At 46.6% G+C, this 12,510-nt stretch overlaps 1 pseudogene; it reads right to left on the reverse strand.

Annotated features, from left to right (window-relative positions):
• Positions 1-411: 411 nt before the first annotated feature.
• Positions 412-12,510, reverse strand: part of LOC122436375 — a 48,558-nt pseudogene continuing 36,459 nt past the window's right edge.

The raw sequence follows: 12,510 nt of genomic DNA on the forward strand, positions 1-12,510 counted from the left end.
ATACCAGAGTGGGTTGCCATTTCCTACCCCCAGGAACTCTTTCTAACCAAGGGATCGAACCTGCATCTCCTGTGTCTCCCTGCATCAGCAGGCAGATTCTTTACCACTGTGCCACCTGGAAGCCCATACTTAGGGTTAGATGCTATGCTATTTTAATACTCAAATTGTTCCAGCTCCAACCATTGGGAACTCTTCTGGCCAACTCTTGTATCCCTGTGACTTACCACATCATCATGGGGTTTTGTGAGTGTGTCCTTAGTTTGGGGTACTGTAAGATGTTCCATGCTATGTGTCTTCCCTGTCCAGCCCTAGAATCAGTCACTTATCCAAGGAGCCCTGATTCTTTGCACCGGAAAATGGTGTTGAGAAGTCAAGATCTGGGTGCTAGCTATGCTAGTGGCTACAGGAGTGTCATTGCTTCTGGACCCTCTTGGACTGTTTCTTCCGGGCCTTCAAGGTCTCCAAGATCTTAACATCATGATATACGGTTATTGCATTCACTTGTAGATGTGTAGTGTGGCATGTGGCTGGCCTAATACAGGATATCAGTTATAGTCCAGACCCCTTTCTTCACCAGCATGGAATCTGAAGTTCAGGCAGGATCAGTGGAACTTACATAAAGAGTCACAGGGCCTGGGAAAAGGTGTTACAGGATTGCAGGAGTGCCTCACCTTTCATCACCAGTGACAGCGATGTATCCTTTTGTCTTGTGGTCAAAGTCCAGAGTTAATTTCAGGGTGACGTCAATCTCCTCAAATGCATGGGAGAGCATCCCCTTTTTTTCTTTGCTCTGCAATTTGTGGAGGATGGGATTTACTGATCCTTTTCTTGACTGTTTGGTGGAACTCCTATTTAAAACAATCTGGACTTGGTGCCTCTTTAGAAATGTACGTCTTTATCCACAATTTCAGTTTCTCATGGTCATTGATTTTTTATATTTTTAAAAGAATTACCCCTTGGGTTAATTTTGATAATTTGTACCTTCCTGAAAAGTGTCAACTTCATCCAGGTTTTCAAGTTCACTGGGATAATATTGCTCTTGGCATTCTCCTAACTGGGGCTTTCCTGTTGGCTCAGATGGTAAAGAATCTGCAGGCAATGCAGGAGACCAGGGTTTGATCCCAGGGTCTGGAAGATCCCCTGGAGAAGAGAATGGCTATTCTCTCCAGTATTCTTCCCTGGACAATTCCATGTACAGAGGAATCTGATAGCTACAGTCCGTGGGGTTGCAAAGAGTTGGACATAACATAGCGACAAACACTCTTTCTTTATCTTTGCTATTCTCATAATTAAAAAAAAAAAGAATAAGAAAAACAAATAAACCAAGAGAAACTTCCCTGGTAAGACGCCACACTTCGAATGCAGGGGGCCTTGGTTTGATCCCTGGTCGGGGAAATAGATTCCATATGCCAAAGCTAAGAGTCGAATCCCACAACTAAAGATTCCTTGTGCTGCATGTAACACATGGTGTATTGAAGTAATTAAATACAATAAATGAATATTACAAAAAAAGAATCTCCTTTGAACCTCTAACAGGGTCTGCTCTTTCACTCCGGATGTTGGTTACACATCTCTTTGTCTATCTCTCTCTTTTATCCCCCCTTGTTCATGCTTACCTGAGGCTGATCTACTTTTTTCAGTTACCAGTTCTTATGAATTTTCCTGGTTTCTCTAAAACAAATGCAATTTAAAGTTACCTGGATTAGACTCTGCCTTCATCCTACAGGTTTCACTACTTTGTATCCTTGCTCATTTCTGAACAGTAAGCCTGCTGACAGATACCCATCAAAATCCTTTCTGATAAAGCTGATGACAGCTGGGCTCTTCCTACCGACCTGCTCTGCTGTGGTCCAATCCCATTACTTTTTGTCCTTGGCTGCTCGGACACACGAATGCAGAACGGAAGTTGTTGACACACTGGCTTTAGAAAAGTGACTCAGAGTGCAGATGGACCCTCTGCTCATTCCTTCTGCTCCAAGGCAGGGATATTTTAGGCGTGGGTTTGCTTAATCCTGCCTCTAGATTAGCTAGCGAGAGGCCTGCTTCCTGGGAGGTAAACCGGGGCCGTCTTTGTCGTGTTGTCTGCACGCTCAACTTCTCTGAAGAGCATTAAAGAGGCTGTGGTCCATGTTGCATTAATGACTGTTCTGCCCGTAGTCCGAGTCCCCGGTTGGGAAAGAAGACTCCTCGAAACAATGCAACTCGCAATAGGGGAATTTATTACTGACTCGAGCCAGGGCCTCCCGCCCTCACCGGGTGTGTGAGGACGAAAGGCCCTGAGCCCCAGTTCTCCCGGGTATTTATTAGGTCAAAATAAGCAGCAGGTAGTTGGCGCAATCGGATTGGTTACACAGTGGGTAGCTGGCGCAAGCTGATTGGTTACACAGTTGCAAGGTAATTTTTCTTGGCCCTACAGTGGGGCTTTCAGCTTTCCCCTGATAGGTTCCCTTTCTTCTGGCTAGGCATATGTTGATTGGCTGGCTCCAGGAGGCCTGATAATTATGTTACCCCGGGAAACCAGGCCTACTCCTAATCTAGGCTGCCTGCCATGGCGTTAGCCGTGACAGCCTCACATGACCAGTTAGGCAAGACATCTTGGAGAGCAGCTCAGTGCTGACACACTGAAATATTATTCCCCCTGATAGCTTCTGCAGAACCATAAAGCAGAGACTAAGCAATCAGGCCCATGTGTCAGGTAGGCAGCCAAGGCCTGCCCAGACTCCAACCATTCTGAGTCCGTCCAGCAGGAGCCTTCCCAAAGCTCCAGCAGCATCTAGAAATAGTCTCCCTCTGGCCCACCCGCCTGCCTGGCCATCTCTGGGTTGGGCCAGGGCTACCTTTTGCCAAAAACCTTTCAGTTGATCTCGTTTCTTATGAAGGACTCTTTCTTCAGTCCACTCTGTGGACCTGTTCTTCTCCAAGACACCATTCATCTCAAAACTGTATCTCCTATGAAAGACAAATGTCCTAGCCTAGAAGTCAGCTTGGCCTGGGATCAGACCTCCACTCTGTCCTTACTAGCTCTGTGACCCTCGAAAAGTGACCTCTCTGGGTTGCATTCTTCATCCATAAAATAGACTTAAAAAGAAACATCTCCTTTGCATGTTACTTGTGACATTTCAGTGAGAAAATGCACGTGTGATGCCATTACAGTGTTAGAGTTCAATACAAGTCATCCCTGAGTAAGTTAACCTCTCTATGCTGCAGTCTTCCCACCTCTAAAATGGGGATACAGAGCAGAATCTACTTCTGTGGCTGCTGTAAATACAGGCATACAGGTGAGCAGTCAGGACATGTCAGCTGTCACTGCGATTGAGTTTATTATTCCCACCCTACCCAACTCCAACCTCTGTGCAGGTCCTACTTTGTAGAAATGCATTCAAATCCTGTTTATTGCTTTGTTCCCACTGCAGGTGTGGGAGGGAGGGAGGGTGCTGTAGTAGCGTGGTGTGGTTTAGGCTGCTGTTATCTGTGTGACTTTTGCATGTACAATGAGAAGATGACATTCTAATTCACAGAGGAGTTTTTCATCTTCACTTTCTTCACTTACGCCGGGAATTTATTCTCTTGCTGTCAGTCCTTCCCCAGGCTTCCTGGCTCGTCTATCCTCCCTCTTTTCTTCCTCCCTCTGAACCCACTGTCTACAGCCCTATACGAGTGGAGATTTAATTCTCTGAACCCACTGTCTACAGCCCTGTGCAAGTGGAGAATTAAATCTTTGCTGTCAGCCAGCTGGCAAGTATTCTCCTGGGAGAGACAGCACAGCACAGCAGATACATGTAAGGGCTCTGGAGCCAGGCTGCCTGGGTCTGAATGCTGCCAGTGCCAACTTTGTGACTTTGGATTATTCACGTAATCTCTCTGTACTTCTGGCCCTTCATTTTTAAAATCGATCGTATGGACTGCATGTTTGTTTCCTCCCCAAATTTCATGTGTTGAAGTGCAAACCCTCAATGTGGCTCTGTTTGGAGAGGGGACATCTAAGGAAGTCATTAATGTTAAATGAGGTCATACGGGTAGGACCCTGATCTGATAGGATTGGTGTGCTCATCTGGGCTTCCCTGGTGGCTCTAGGGTGAAGAATCTGCCTGCCAATGCAAGAGACACAGGTTCAATCCCTGGGTCAGGAAGATTGCCTGGAGGAAAAGGCAAACCACTGCAGTATTCTTGCCGGGGAAATTCCATGGACAGAGAAGCCTGGTGTGCTATAGTCCATGCAGTCACAAAGAGTCAGACCGGTCTTAGCAACTGGGCACATGCACTCATAATAGTCAAGAAGAGACTCAAAACCGGCTAGCACACACACACCCTCTCTGTCCCTCTTTTCCCTCTCCCTCTCTCTCTCTCTCTCTCTCTCCTGTACACACATCAAGGAAAGCTCATATGGAGACAGAGAGAAGGTGATCTCTACAAGCCAAGAAAAGACCTTTCACCAGAAACCACACTTGCCAGCCTCTTAATCTGGGACTTATTGCCTCTAGAAACGTAAAGCCACTCAGCAGTGTCTGACCATGTGACTCCATGTACTGTAGCCTGCCAGGCTCCTCTGTCCATGGGATTCTCCAGGCAAGAACACTGGAGCAGGTTGCTATTCCCTTCTCCCGGGGATCTTCCCAACCCAGGGATTGAACCTGGGTCTCCTGCACTGCAGGCAAATTCTTTACCATCTGAGCCCTCAGGAAAGACCCAAATTCACTTCTGTTGTGTAAACCATACAGTCTGTGGTGTTTTGCTATGGCAATGTGAGCAGACTGAGACAGTAGAGGTAAGAATAATGAGAATTAAAGAAGTTAATACATGTAAGCTACACAGAATAGTGCCTGGTACCTAGTAAGTGCGCAGTAAATGCCAATTATGATTATTGTTGTTATTATTATTATTATTGTCATCGCCATCCTCACTGAAAGTGCAGGTCATATCGCACATATTTAGTGCCCTAGAGCCGCACTGTCTCATAGAACTTTCTACATTGAGCTGTTACGTAGTCGCTAAGTCACATCTAACTCTTTTTGACCCCATGGACTATAATCTGCCAGGCCCCTCTGTTCATAAGATTCTCCAGGCAAGAATACTGAAGTGGGTTGCCATTTCCTACTCCAGGGGATCTCACCCTGCCAGGGATCAAACCTTCATCTCCTGATTGGGAGGCAGACTCTTACCCACTGAGCCACCATGGAAGCCTAACACAATGAATATAAGGTAAACGCTCTGTCCCGTCCAATATGAGAGCCATCAGCTACATGTGGCTTATTACATTAAGACTTCTTAAAGTTAAAGTCAATTAAAAATCCAGGGCCTCGGTCTCACTAGACATCTTTCAAGTGCTCAGTAACTTCAGGTAGCCAGTGGCTACTGTGCTGGACAGTGCAGAATAGAACACTGGCATTGCTTAGAAAATTCTGTTGGCCGGCACTGCTCTAGAATATTGGCTTTAACTGGTTTTGGCTGTGTCCTTCCATAAGAGATACATTTTCTATTGCACAGAGAATTAGATTACTGAAACAGAACTGATCTCACTGAAACAATTTCTCAAACAGTATTCACTACCATGATTTGTGATGCCCTCTTACCATACCTCTTTCAGTCAGCTCTCCTTTTTCTTCCCTCACTTATCTTTATTAGTTGGAGGCTAATTACTTTACAATATTGTAGTGGTTTTTGCCACACATTGACATGAATCAGCCATGGATGGGGAATACATGTAACTCTCCTTTTTAAATGATTAAAAACCTGGCTTCTAATTACTGGAGAAACACAAATCTAAACTATAATGAGGTATCATCCTACACCAGTCAGGATAACCATCGTTAAAAAGTCCGCAAATCACATATGCCGGAGAGCTTGTGGAGAAAACCTTCCACACTGGTGGCGAGAACATAAATTGGTGCAGCCACTCTGAAGAACTGAGTTGGCATGACCGAGCAGTTCCACTCCTGGGCGTATGTCAGAGAAAACACTCCTGATTCGGAATGACACATACACCCCATGTTCATTGAAGCACTATTTACAATAGCCAAGACACAGAAGCAACCTAAGTGTTCATCAACAGAGGAATGGCTAAAGCAGAAGTGGTACTTATACACAAAGGAATACTACTCAGCCATGAAAAAGAATCTAATAACATCATCTGCAGTAACATGGGTGGACCTAGAGATTACCATACTTGGTGAGGTCAGGGAAAGGCAAATAACATAGGAAATCACTTCCATGTGGAATCTAAACTATGCTACAAATGAACTTATTTACAAAACAGAAATGGACTCACAGACATAAGAAACAAACTTACAGTCACCAAAGGGGAAAGGGAGTTAGGGATGACCAGATATGCAGCACTATATACGAAACAAACAAAAAGGACTTATATTTAGCACAGGGAACTGTATTCAATATCATATAACAAATCATGTGGAAAAGCATATGAAAAAATATGTGTGTATAACTGAATCACTGTGCTGTACACCAGAGATGAACACAACATTGTAAGCAAGCTATATATACTTCAATAAAACAAACAATAAATAAAACTTAAGTTTCATTCTAAGCAACAGCACCATGACATCACTGGCACAATACGCTAGTCATTTACCCTCTAAAACATTAGGAAGAAAGAAAAATGAGTCTAACAACAAAAAAATATTTTTTTTTCAAGTCAAGGCCTGGGTCGTGCTGAACACTAGGCGATTCGTAAATGTGGCAGGGTTGGCTAGGTGATACATAAATACAAGGACTCTGGGTAGCATCTCTCAATGGAGTGCCCCTGGCGTTTTGTGTGGAATGGTTCTTCGTTGCACAAGGCTGTCCAAAGTACTGCGTTATGTGGCCTCTCTGGCCCCGTCTGCTAGAAGTCAAAAATTCTTCCCTTGTGTGTGACAACCTACACTTCCCTCCCATCTCCAAAGTCACTCTCCCCCGCAAAGGAAGGTGGGGAAAGCCAGGATCTGCCCCACTCACCTCTTCGCCCAGGGAGCGCACAGAATAAGAGCATCACCACCCCGCTGCACACTGAGACCTGAAATCACATCCCAGAGGGCTTGCCTCCCAGCGCCAGCATGCACTCACTGGGATGCAGAGCTGGCTGCTGCCCCCCACATTGCAGAAGCACATGTGCAGTTCTGTGAGCCCAGGAGGCTTGACTGCACCAGAGTCGCAGGCGTGTGAATTTCAATCGAAACTCCACCCTCGCCCCAACAGCCCAGCTGACATTTCAGGTGAGGGTCCTCTGCCCTGGGCTTTACTGCAAAAGAAGTTCTTGCACAAAGGTAAAATGTCCAGGTAATTGTCAAGACGTATGCCCAAGCTCCAACAGCTGGCTGTCAGCTGAGGTCCAGGTCACCCACCACTGTCATCTCTTTGCCATGTCTCTCTATTACATGTTTTGTTACTAAATCACGGTTAAATCGGGGATTGGGTAAGCTAGCTGTATTTTCTAGCTCATCATACAATACTTATATCTAGCAATTGTTAATCAGTTTGCCCCTGTACCATGTCACCCCATTCTTGGGTTGTCCCAGTGGGACATGTGGCCCTCTGGTGGAGAGGCCCAGCTGTGAACATGTACATGGGAGCAGGCTCTGTGCTGGTTGCGTCCGTATATCTCCCATCATCATGAGACACCTGGAATGCAGGGCCTTTACCGCTACCCATTTAACAGATGAGAAAACTGACATTCGAAGAGATGCAGCGACATGCTCAGGTCACACAGCCAGGAGGTGGTGGAGCCAGAAGTCAAGGGCAGACTGGACTGATGAGCAGGTGTTTGCCCTAAAATCAGGAGGCACATCCTGAATGTCCTGAGGGAAAGGTGAACTTGGCACCTATTTTGTCTCTGACCACTTCTTCCTCCCCGTGGATTCTCCGCTGTGAGCACTTTCACCCTTGAGGCTTGCAATCACTGATTTAATGCAAAAACACTTGCTTCCACCATTGCCCTCATTGGTCTTCACCACCTGGCAGCCAGAGGGCGCCTCTGAACCATGAGTCAGGTCATGTTGCTCCCCTGCTCAAAATCATCCAGTGGCTTCTCATCAGCCTCAGGGTGTTATCCGGAGCCTTACCATGGGCCATAAGATCTGTCGTCCCCTCCCCCTAGCCGCCCTCCACAATCTTTCCTGCTCTCTTGCTCTAGCTGCCCTGGCCTCTGCTTCCTGTTCTGGAACTTGCCAACTTTGCCCATGCACCAGCGCCTTTGCACTGCCATTTTCTCTGTCTGGCACCCTTTTTGCTTAGATACGCACATGGTCCTCTGTTTCATCTCCTTCAGGCCTCTACTCCGATGTCAGAGAAGACTTATCTGGTTATACCAAGTAAAACAGCCGCTGTAACCATCTCCTCTGACTCTACTACTCTCTCTTTGGAGCCCTTTATCTGACATTTTATACTCAATTGTTTATGGTCTGTTTCCCCAACTGGAAAGTCAGTGCCTCCAGGGTGGGGGATCTTGCTGTTTCTTTCTTTCTTTTCTTTTTTTTTTTCCCCACCGAATTCACAGCACTTAAGAGTAGGGCCTGGTGAATCCTAAATTCTTCATAAATCACCGCTGATTGTGGAAATTGACCTCCTAATTTACAAACAGCACTGCAGGCTCAAAACAGAAAGGGATCAGACTTTGTTCACTAAATGTCATCATTTAACCATCAGCCCAGAAGCCAGGCCTCACACTGGACTCCTGCAGGCAGCACGCCGCTGCCCAGTTTCTCTAGGGAACTCCATGAGGCTGCTCTTGCAGATTTTGACAGCCCTCCCTCCCACCCCCAGGCACCAGCAAGCAATATGTTTTCACTTGTGTGCGTCTTAACTTCTCCATCGAGTACCATGCTTTCAATTCTGCCAAGGTACCTTCAGGGCTTCTGGCATTAGGGACTATTTGGGGAAAGAAAAAAAAAGAAACTGTAGAGACTTAAAAAAAAAAAAAATAGCAAACAAACAAAAAAAACCACACAACCAACTGCCTTCCCTGAGCAGCTCAGCTGGTAATTAAGATCCTTTCCTAAGAGGTGCACCTTTCACTTTGGGGTCAGTGAGGAATAGCAGAGGGGGAAAGGTTCTGAAGTTATGGACTTGAACTCAAAGAAAATGGTCCCCCCTAAACACCTGGCTCTGAGTCTTAGGTACAGCCAAGGTGGACAAAGCCCCTACTATGTATCTGTATTTCTACTCCATCAGAGTTACAAATGCTTATGTATTTGCCTGACAGTTTGGCCTCGTCAGGCTTCCCTGGTGGCTCACACGGTAAAGAATCTGCCTGTAATGGAGGAGACTGGGTTCGATCCCTGGGTTGGGAAGATCCCCTGGAGAAGGGAGTGGTTTCCCAGTCCAGTATTCTTGCCTGGAGAATCCCATGGACAAAGGACTCTGGTGGGCTACACAGTCCATGGGGCTTGCAAGAGTCGGACATGACTGAAGGACTAACACACTCTTGGTACCGTCGCGGGAGCGTGCTAGACATCTCAGACCCCAGACGCCCTGGACAGAAGGATGGATTCTTCATCTTCCCTATGTTGCCCATCACAGACAGCAGCACCATCACCCAGGTCAGGCAGAGGCCTGGAGTCTCTGTTGGCTCCTCACTCTCCACCTAAGCCCTTGTCCAGCCTGTGAGCAAGGCCTGTCAGCTTTACTGCCATCCCTAAGCACACGTCTTCTCATCTCATTCCAACCCATTTTCCTTCTTTTGCTTGGAATTCTTGCCTGGAGAATCCCATGGAGAGAGGAGCCTGGTAGGCTACAGCCCACAGGGTCAGAAAGAGGGAGCTACTTCACTCACCTCTGTGTTGGTTCCCCTGTCTCTCCCTTCCCCCTCCTCTTGCCTGTTCTCCAAGCAGCAGCCAGACTTGTCATCGTGACACATAAACCAGGTCACAGGGCTCTTCCTGTTTCATGCTCCCCACCCCATGGTTGTCCACAGCACTTAGAATAAACCCTGATGTTTATGGCTTGTGTCTGGCTCATGCCTGCCTCTCCGGGCTCATCTCTCTCTGCTTTCACTCACCCACTGCAGTCACATGGGCTCCTCGCTGATAATACGAGACATCACACTCGTTCTCACCTCAGGGCCTTTGCACGTGGCTGACCTCTGCCATCATTCAGGCCTTAGGTCAAGTGTCATGTCCTCGAGACACCTTCCGTGACTCCCTCGAGAATGAGAATGCTGTTACCTGACCCTGCTCCTTCACTATCACACCTGATTGTTTTCTTTTCTTCATATCCTTTTCACCCTCACAAGCGTTCTTGTTTATGGGTTTGTTGGTTGTTTTTTGCCTGGTCCCCAGGGGTTTAGGGTGAATCCTGAAGACAGACATGGTCTCTGCTCTCATATAAGTAACAGTCTAAGCAAGAGGTAGCGAGGAACTAAATCTACCATGGACTTTTCAGCTACAGGGGCCAATAGTTTTCAATTTTTGCTGAAGTGACTTGGGTTTTGCTATGTGTGATCAGCCGAGTCTTTACCACATTAGGCGCCATAAAACTTGCTGAATTCAATTGTCTTTTTTTCCATTCAATTTAAAAATTTAAGCTCTTCCTCTCTCTCTCTTCCCTCTAAGACATGAGAGGGCTTGGTAAAGGGAGCTTGCATGTTGTTTTTGGCAAGACAAATAGTTTTGGCCTTTGATGCTTCTGGCATTTTCCACTACTCCAAAACTCTCTTTCTTCCTCAGCAAGTTTCTTTCGAAAGAGGTTGGACAGAGAACACCAATCCCATTTCACAGACATGAGGACTGAGGCCCAAATGGCTTGTCGAGACTGGGCAGAACACAAGACCTATCATTTCAGCAAGCATTTCCCCTCTGGAACTCTAGGACAGCAGAACAGAAAGAAAACTCTGTATCCTTTCCTGATGTTAAATAGTAGCAGTGCTCTGGGCTGGCCAGGACAGATTTGAATTTTATAGCTTTACCCAGGGAGCAAATTTCTTGATAGGAAAATGTCAGGTCTTTCTTGAGGCACACTGACAGTCACTCACACACACACACACACACACACACACACACACACACACACACACACTCAAGCACATACAGGGCAATACAACCATCAGAATTAATCACTCATCCCACAAATATTTACCAAGCATCTCATGTGAGTCAGGCACTGTGTTAGCTGTTGGAGACACCACAGAGACCAAGGCACATCAGGTCTATCCTCATGGCAACTCCCAATAGCAAGGACTCAGGTCCTAGCTCAGCAACTTGAAAATGTGAAGAAAAACAAAAGTGTGCATTCTTGAACTCAGGGAAGGAGGTGATTGTGCTATAAAGAGACAGTGTTGCTTCTGGCACCTCAGGAAATTGTATACATCTTGCATGGATCTCCCATTCCAGCTTGTGCTTCTTGCAGCCCAGCGTTTCTCATGATGTATTCTGCATGTAAGCTAAATAAGCAGGGTGACAATGTACGGACTTGACGTACTTCTTTTCCTATTTGGAACCAGTCTGTTGTTCCACGTCCAGTTCTAACTGTCGCTTCCTGACCTGCATATAGGTTTCTCAGCACTTAGCAGATCTGAAATGCTCAGAGGAGGGAGGGAGGGAACCAGGGAGGGAGGAAATCATGTATCAGGGCTTAACAATCAACTATTGTTTTCAGCATCCCCCTAAAACAACATCAATTGTGTCACCGGTGCTGGACCAGACTTCACAACAACCTTAGGATCCATCTCTGTGCATCACAGAGGCTACATGGCCCCCTGACTGCTGACTGAGTTCAGCCAATGAGGAGACCTGCAGGGGAGACGGTACGGTACAGGTGTTTGTCACTCCCCTCCCTGCCAACTCATGCCTCACTCTCACTCCTGCATGGAGGGGAGGGGCTGGTTTCAGCCATGGGTCCTGCCCTCATCAGGCTCCTAAAACACACTTTCCTCCTTTCCCCCTGCCCCCACCATCAGAAACAGAGCCCTTATCAAATTCTTCTCCATTTAGCTCTTCTGGACATAGCATCTGTTGCTCACCAGGACTCCAACACCCCAACACACACACACACACACACACACACACACACACACACACATTTGCATTATTGTCAAATACATCTCACAGAAGAGGCAAATGGGGCTGAAGAAGACTGAATATCTGAGGTGAAGCAAGATGCTGGAGTCTGTCAAGTTTGGATTCCAACTGCAGTCTCACAGGATTCCTATGATGATCGACGTGAATCATTGGGAAGACAGTAAATACTCAGTATGACAGGGGACTCTCTGTTTTATTCTACAACTATTTAGGGTCTACTAAGTGCCAGTTACTAACCCAGGGGCCGGGAAGACTGAAGAGCAAAGCAGAAAAAGCCCCTGCCCTGGAGGAGCTGACATTCAGTGGAGGAAAGAGGCAAGACACAATACAAGGACTTCCCCAGAGTTCCAGCGGTTAGGACTGTGTGCTTCTACTGCAGGGGCACAGGTTGGTCCGTGTTGGGGAACAAGATCCTTCAGGTTGCACAGAAGGGCCAAAAAAAGAAAGAGACAGCACAATATATGACGTAATTTCAACTAGTGATCCACGCTCTGATAAACAGAGC

Source organism: Cervus canadensis, chromosome Y (genome assembly GCF_019320065.1).
Source record: "Cervus canadensis isolate Bull #8, Minnesota chromosome Y, ASM1932006v1, whole genome shotgun sequence".
In the NCBI taxonomy this organism is placed as follows: Eukaryota; Metazoa; Chordata; class Mammalia; order Artiodactyla; family Cervidae; genus Cervus; species Cervus canadensis.